We start from the raw sequence: 8,131 nt of genomic DNA, 5'->3' as shown, positions 1-8,131 counted from the left end.
AGGATTACATTCATGCATGTGACCCAAATTCCAAGTCAATATGAGAGGCTTTAATGGGACTTTGGAAATGTGCCTAGTTCTTTTCGTATTATGCACTTCAAACTCATGTCTCATATGCACCAACAGTGTCCCTATATTTAATATGTAAGAGACTTACTAGTGGCGTACTAAGAAGAGAACTCTAAAATTTCTTGGAGATGAAATGAGAATTGGAAATGGGGTACTTGAAAAATGGTTTAAGCTAAGTTTATGATAGGATGTAACTCGTGGGACCTTGAGAATGTGCCAAGTTCTTTCATGATATATGTGTATTATCATGTAATCTAGAAGGGGTCTAACTCAATGTGAGATATGTAACATTATTGGGACTTAGGTGGGGAACATGCGAAGTTATTTCATGGGTTATATGTCACATGCATAGAGTTTATAGATAAGTCTTAACTAATGGCTCATATGCGCTAAAGGGTGGTCCTATATAGGGGCCTTTCTTGGGAATGTAACAAGTTGCATGGTATATGTCACACACAAGGTGGGCTAGTGTTCCAGAAGATTGGGAGTGAAAGTTCTTGAATACCTAATCTCATACAATGCAAAACTAAAAATCAAAAATGAAAAAGCTATTGAACCAATGTGGGCTATGGAAAAGGAAGTTTGGCACTAATATAGTCAACCCTTTAATGTACAAAATTGATTAGTCATTTTTCTCACAAAAATTGACAAGCTAACAACCATGACACCATGTGGGCTGCTTTGGCCATTATGGGAGCGTACAAAACTATGTTCTACCTTCTTATTGGTGAGATAAATTACTTAAACTGCTTTAGGTACAATATGTTCATATTTTCCTTAACCAGTGCAGTGAAAATAAAAACCTCTTTTTATTTTTATTTTTATTTTGAATTGACATGTTCACCACCTGGCTAAAGTTAACCAGCAGCCAACCTTATCTGATAAAAAAAATAGCTTTAGAATTCTAAGTATGGAATCCAAAATAAGAGGGTTGGAAGTAGAAGTCGTCTTTCCCATCAAAGAAAACTAGACATCCCTTCTAACGATTACCAAATGAATGAAGAAAAATGTAGCCAAAAAAATAAAATGAAAAACACGAGGTGCTAAGATTTATAAATGTGTCCTAAGCTTACTTTTAAATGAATATATAGATATTTTAACGAAAGGTTTGTTTTTGTTTTTTGTTCTGTTTTTTTAAGCAAATGAACAAAGAAGATGAATAGACGACGCTTATGACAAAAACAATAAACAACAAAGGCTAAATCCTAGAACTTTGGGCTAGTTATAGATTCTTTATACACCAATCAAGGTTAGCTACATGTATATTTTTAAGGAAATTGATAACAGGTGCCCTAAGGATATTAGTTTAAAAAGTATTTTTAAAAACTTTTTATGCGAAAAGAAAAAAATAATTGATTTTTATTTTTTTAACAACTTTTCATATTTCCCATAAAAATGATATTAAAACTTTCCTAAAATTATCAATTAACAATACTTCCTAAACTAATGTAATTAGAGCATTCATTAACTTTTCCCATTATTAAATCTTCAAATAGTCTTACTGTTTCTATCATCAATTGGATTATTCAGTTTGTCTGAATTCCATGTATGACTTCCATTAAAAAGTTTAAATTACCTTGAATCCAGCAACTCAAATTGCCCTTTATTCTTTATAGTTTTTCATAGGCAACGTTGTCTCTACATCTAGGTAGGTTTCTATAACTCTCTCTTTCTAATTGAATTGGTGCTTAGATCTCCTCATTCTACCACCAAGTCTCATTTTTGAATAGCCTGCCTTTTATTTTCATTAAATAGTTCTTTAGCCACTTTTTTACCCATTTCATTCCACATCTTGTGAATATCTTCCGTTGGATTCCACTTTTCTTCATTGATCATTCTATTTTTAAAAACAATTTATTTTTCTCCCTTCTAATCTCACTATCTAATTCTCCAGTTCCTTTACTTGATATCTCTTCTTTTCCATATTTTAATACAAATATTTAGCACCACCAACATATGTTGAGTAGTTACTCTCTCTTTTGGCATCACCTTGCAATGTTTATAAATCTACTATCCGCTTTTAGAGTAAGGATGAAATCTATCTTTAAAGGTAATTAAGTGTGAATCCCTATTTATAAACCAGGTTTTCATCAACATCAAATCATTTGTCATTACAAAGTCTAAAATAGCAACTCTTGCTCTTCTTTTCTTAATACTCATGGCCTCCATGGGTCCTTTCACATCCCTCACAATCTTTTCCAACATGGTGATTTAAGTCTCTTCCAATAAATATATTTTTCCCATTTGGTAACTCTTAAATTAGATCATTCCTATCCTCCTAAAAATTTACTTAATGGATTCTTCCAACCCAAGTTGAGGAGCGTACATACTAATTATGTTAATTGTCTCTTCTCTTAGAACACATTTTATTAAAACAAAATTCAATTAATCACCTATGTTTCTAACCTTAATAACTTCTCCTTTGAGAATTTTATTTATGACTTTTATCTTTTCCTATATACCATAATTTATACACTATATTTTCAATTTCTCTTGATTTCTTACATTCCTACTTGCATCTCCTTCGCCTGCATGCAATAGCTCTATTTGGTGTGTCGCGCTGCACACAAGCAAAACACTATTGGCGGCAATAAATAGCTCATTGAGCGATGATTGATACAACCCCTACTTTTGAAAGCTGAAGGAAGACAAGCCCTTAATTGTTCCAGAGAGAAGGTTCATGGCACCCCAAAACCATGACATCTAGCATCTCCTTGCGTTTGAGGGACTTATATGCTAGTTGTTATCCTTGGCTTAAGGTTTATTTGGATACTAATTATTGCTGAAAACTGAAAACATTGTAGCAAAATAATTTTTAAATATGTAAATAGTATCGTGAGACCCAGTTTTGAAAATAAATTTGTTGAATTAGACAACTTGTGGGTCCCGTGAACAGTGCACGAGACCCACTGTATTGGATGTAAATGCGTTGAAATTGAATTTCAGCGTAATCCAAACGGAGGCTCAATTATGAAAGAAATCAATAGACTTATTCTCCTCCTAATCATTGTATCTATTGATGAACCAAGAAAATCTCATCGTCCAGAGAGGCCTTTGGATGATCAACAAGTCATAAAGGTGCATTTAATACGCCTTCTATTACTAAACGGATGAATAAAGCGAACATGATCGTTGGAAGGAAATTAAAAGCACCACATTAAATTGCCAGAGGCGTTACCAAAGCCATTAAGGCTCCCATTGAAGACCTCCAACAGCTAGAAAAGTAAGGAACTATATAAACTATATCAGACATCAAACAAAGGTACTTACAGAGATCATAACACTCTCAATCGTTTACAATTTTCTCTCTCAGTGCTTGACTTTACTATTAGAGACTCATTGACTAGTATCACGCCGATGACCTTTCTGAGAGAAATACCATTTCTGATCTTGTGCAAGAATATAGATTCATTTGGTCATACTCCATCTAGACGAACCTATCGACTGACAAATTTGACTTCTTCATCTACTATTTTATTAGTTTTACTGTAATTAAAGATCCTATATTCCAAATGCATCTACAGATCATGTTCTTTTGGACTAACTTTTTTATCCATAGATATCCATCAAAGTGTAGGAACCTTTACCCATTTCTCATTACACTTGAGTGTGTTGATGTAGTGCGTTGCTTACACAGGACACCTTACATAACCGTCGGCCATTTTACACTTCATCCAAGATCTATTCTAGTAGGAGATGCCTCAACTTATATTTGTATATTATCCATTCATGATAAAGTGGCTAAATTTTACATTGTCCATCAACTTACCACAATCTTCTTCCTTTTTCCTAACATTAAAACCAATTAACATTGACTTAAATAAAGTTGAATGGATAAGGCAATAAATAACACAATTCTAGAAGGTCAGCGAATACATTATATACCTTCTTCCTTGTCACTGACAGGTTCATGGAACTTTCTAATTGAGACTCACTCTCCTCTCATCCTTTTCTCTCTTATGTTTTTGTCTTTACCTTTGTCTTTATTTGTAAACTAATCTGGACCAATTAGGCCCTAATTCCGAGTTCTTTCCGCAGAGCTTCCATAACGAAATTTGGCAAAAATGGAGTTGAATAAAATAGAACCAAAACAAGTTAGACATTAGACTGCACTGTTGTTGTTTATTCTCCCAAAGGATTTTAGTATCTGTAACGTTCTATTTTGTCATGTGTGAACTATGAAGCGTACCGACCGGCTTCCTCAGGTGCTTAATATAAGCCCACTCCCATGAAACAGACAAGAAAATCTGTGTGCATTAGTCATAAAAAAATACTCATCATTGTTCCATTTCCTTTTACATTACTTTATTATCCAACTTGATGCTTTTAGTCATAGTCTTGTTTCACGCAGACACATTTGACCATACAGAAATATGATGGGGAAAGAGGAGCAAAAAAAACATAAATTATTAAATCATGCTTGTGTGGTTTTCATAGCTTCAACGTTGTGGTACTCAATTGTCTGCATTCAAAATGTGTTTATGATTAATAAATTTGTTTGTCCTATTTACCAACCACTATGGTTGCCTCTCTGTGGCTTGAAATATCAGAAAAAAAAAAAAAAAAAAAAAAACAATTGTAACTATTAGTTTTTTTGTTTTATTTTTATTTTTCTTGAAGAGTAACATCTTATTGTCAATGTTTTGAGTGCTCCACATACATGATATTTCTAATGTAAAGTTAAAAAGCATTAAAAAGAGAAATAAAAGCAGGGACTAAATTCTAGTTCCATACAGAAACAAACAATATAGCTACAAGCACGGAGTCATATTCAAATACACGAATGTTGAAACTGTGCTTCTTCTATGTTCAAGACCATTTGTATAGCTGACATAAACCAATGGAGAGAGAATCTCTATGACACGAAAAATGGATCCAATTTCCATCGCAAGTTCCAAAGAAACTTCGTGATTTTGATGTGCAGCTAAAAGTTGAGAACTGAGCGATCTTAAATTACTTTGCATTCACGGAATTATGTAGATATACATTCATGCAAAATTACAAACAAATTTGCATGTAGTAATTGGGTTTATATCGCAGTAGGAGTTTCTTTCTTGTTTGTATAGAACTCTTTTAGAATTTTTTGATTCCTTTTGGCGTAGGGTCTTGTTTATTTATTTACTTGGAAATTTGGATTTTTATAAGATTTTGAACAAAAAAATATTTTGAATTCACCCAAAAAAAAAAAGCTATTTAGCAAACAATCTAGTCAAGTTCAAGCTCAAATCTAGGTTTACTTATTCATTAGCCCAGGTATAACATAATTATATATTCGTGAACAAATTCAAGAGAATGAAGCATGATCTGAGTATATATAATATAATGTCAACTATAATTTAGTGATTAATTATTAACAAAAACTAGTAAGTTACCTCTGTGATGCACGGATAATGTTGTATTGTTTTATATAAGATGTTTTTGGTGAATTTTGTATAAGTATTATAAAATAATTGTTATAGAGCTTTATTTGTAATGAGTTCATCATAAACAGTAACAATTATAAATTGTACAAATATAACCATTATAATTTTTCAATTGAAGTGATGAGAAATAAAAAAATAAAATAAAAAAACTTTGGAGGAATATTATAGAATAAAAGTTGATATAGAATGTGTCTTTTTACTTCTTCTTAATTCTTAAAAAAAAAAAAAAAAAACACATTCTAAACAATCACAGTCAATTACATCATTTACAAAACCTACAAATCCACAACGTTCGATCTTAACAACAAAATAGTAATTGTTGTCATCACTCAATAAAAAATGCAAGCCCTCCTTCCTTGTTGTAGCCAACTTATACGGGTTAGGATTAGATGAAATAACAATGTTAGAGTTAGGTAAGTGTCGTTGAAAGATTGAAAGTAAATAACATCGTTTTTGGCCTATGTGTATTTGACATGGAATGGCATGAAAGGCTATGGCTACATATATAAAGAGATAGAAGTACAAGAGGCGAAAATGGTGAATTAAAATGCAAAGAGGCTTGTGTGTATGTGTCAAAGATGAAAAGTTTTGAAACATTAAACCAAAGGATACAAAGAATATTTATTTTCTAATTAGAAAAGTTTTGAAACATTGAACCAAATGAAACAAAAATCCAATATTTAATTTGTTCTTATCTTGAGAATATTTCAATTCTCTTTGCATAGAATGCGTCACTTGGTAGAATTTCATGCTCTCTCACATGAATTCTCTGTTTATATATATATATATATATATATATTGATTTGTGATAAGATAAAGTTTTTATTTGTGGTGTTTAGATTATATGAGTACATAAGAAGTTAATCAAATAACCTTTAAACAAAACTCAAACTACCTTTAAACAAAACTCAAACTTATTTGACAGACAAATGAACCAAACTAAAACATTTAATACTCCCCTTCGTCCTAAATTGTTTGGCCTGCATTTCATTTTGGGATGTCCCAAAATTATATCCTATTTGAAAAGTCAAACACCATTAATTTATTAACTTTCCCTTTATGCCCTTAATTTATTTGTGGAAGCATTTTTTATTTAAAAAAAAATTAAAAACCTAAATTTTGAAATCCACTGTCATCCTTATTCAAATTATGTATAAAATTTTTTTAAAAAAATAACTTTTTGATAAATTTATTTAAGGGTAATTTAGGAGAATTTTAACTTTTTTTTAAAGAGATAAGACAGTTAATGATATTTCTCTAAATAATTGGATTTTTTTAACTAGGTCAAATAATTTGAGACGGAGAGAGTATCATTTAATAATAAACTTAAGCTCAACTCATAATTAAAAAAAATCGAATAAAAAAATTCTAAACTTTTAATATTCGCCTTAATTCTTTCGCCTTTTTTTGTTTTTTGGTTGTCGGCTTGAATAGTTTACAGCCCTAGACGCATCAGCGTCCGTACTCCTCTGTTGCAACAAAGTCTTTTAATATCAAATTTCGTGAAGAAGGGTTTTTGACCTTAGATACTAAAGGTTCAAACATCATTTTTTTTTTTTTTTTTTTTTTTGAGTTTTAAAACACTTTTTTGACCCCAATAATCTACACCAAATGCTTGCTTACGCCAATGGGCGGTCCTCTCTTCTCACCATCTATGTCACAATAACTCAATTACGTCCATGGATAGAGAGAGGTTGAACTGGGAAAATTGATTAGAACCATGACGAAAAGTACAGTGTCTAATTTTCTCAGATGGAAAATGACACCATTAAAACAAGAAAATTTGAGCACAAAAGAATCTCCCACCAACTCTCGTGCCCACTATACAGTTGAATGGAGTAATCATAATTTTTTTTCCTAATTTGTTTAATTTACAAGTTTCATTCTGCTGACAAATTATCAGCAACTTGAAGCTAGCTGTAATAAATGATTAGCATTCGGGTCTATTAAACATTAATTGAATTAGGTCACTAAACAACAAGGTTAGGAATCCATCAGCTTCCTCCAATCGACTATTGCTACTGAGATATTGGTGAGATTGAGGTCAAATAGTATTATACAGCTCTTTTATAAAAAAAATAAAAAAATAAAAAAATTGTTCACTGTTAGTAATCCACGAAAAACATTGATTCCCTATTAAAATTTTGACCTTTTTATAAAACCTTAAATCCAAAATCCTAACCTATTTCACTTTGTTCCTCTCCATTTCGGATTCAATTACTCGATGATTTTGACTGCACAATCGATGATAGATTTGACCGACCATTCGGTCAACAGCAGGTCTATGACTCATTCACTCAATCAGATTGGGCCAAGTGACGGATTAGCCTCATACCCAACTCGATCCAACTTGTAGATAGCCCTAACTTAACATGAGTACAAGAATCCTCATTTAAGACTATCATTGTGAGCATCTCTAGGCCTCTAAGCATTGATTCCCTATTGGGTAAGGGTGGTTATGGTCATGATCATGCCTAGATAAGAGTGCTACGACTTACTTCTCTCAAACTCGATTTCCTTTAACTAATAAACAAAGAACTTAAGAATCCAATTTTTAGTGTGGAAAATTTTGGCTTAATTAATCAATCTATAACCTATTCATTTACTCACATTCCATATTGCTATGGGTAACAAGTTTT

Source organism: Quercus robur, chromosome 5, assembly GCF_932294415.1.
Source record: "Quercus robur chromosome 5, dhQueRobu3.1, whole genome shotgun sequence".
Lineage (NCBI taxonomy): Eukaryota > Viridiplantae > Streptophyta > Magnoliopsida > Fagales > Fagaceae > Quercus > Quercus robur.
The sequence above is the reverse complement of the archived record's forward strand: the minus strand, read 5'-3'. Positions refer to the sequence as shown.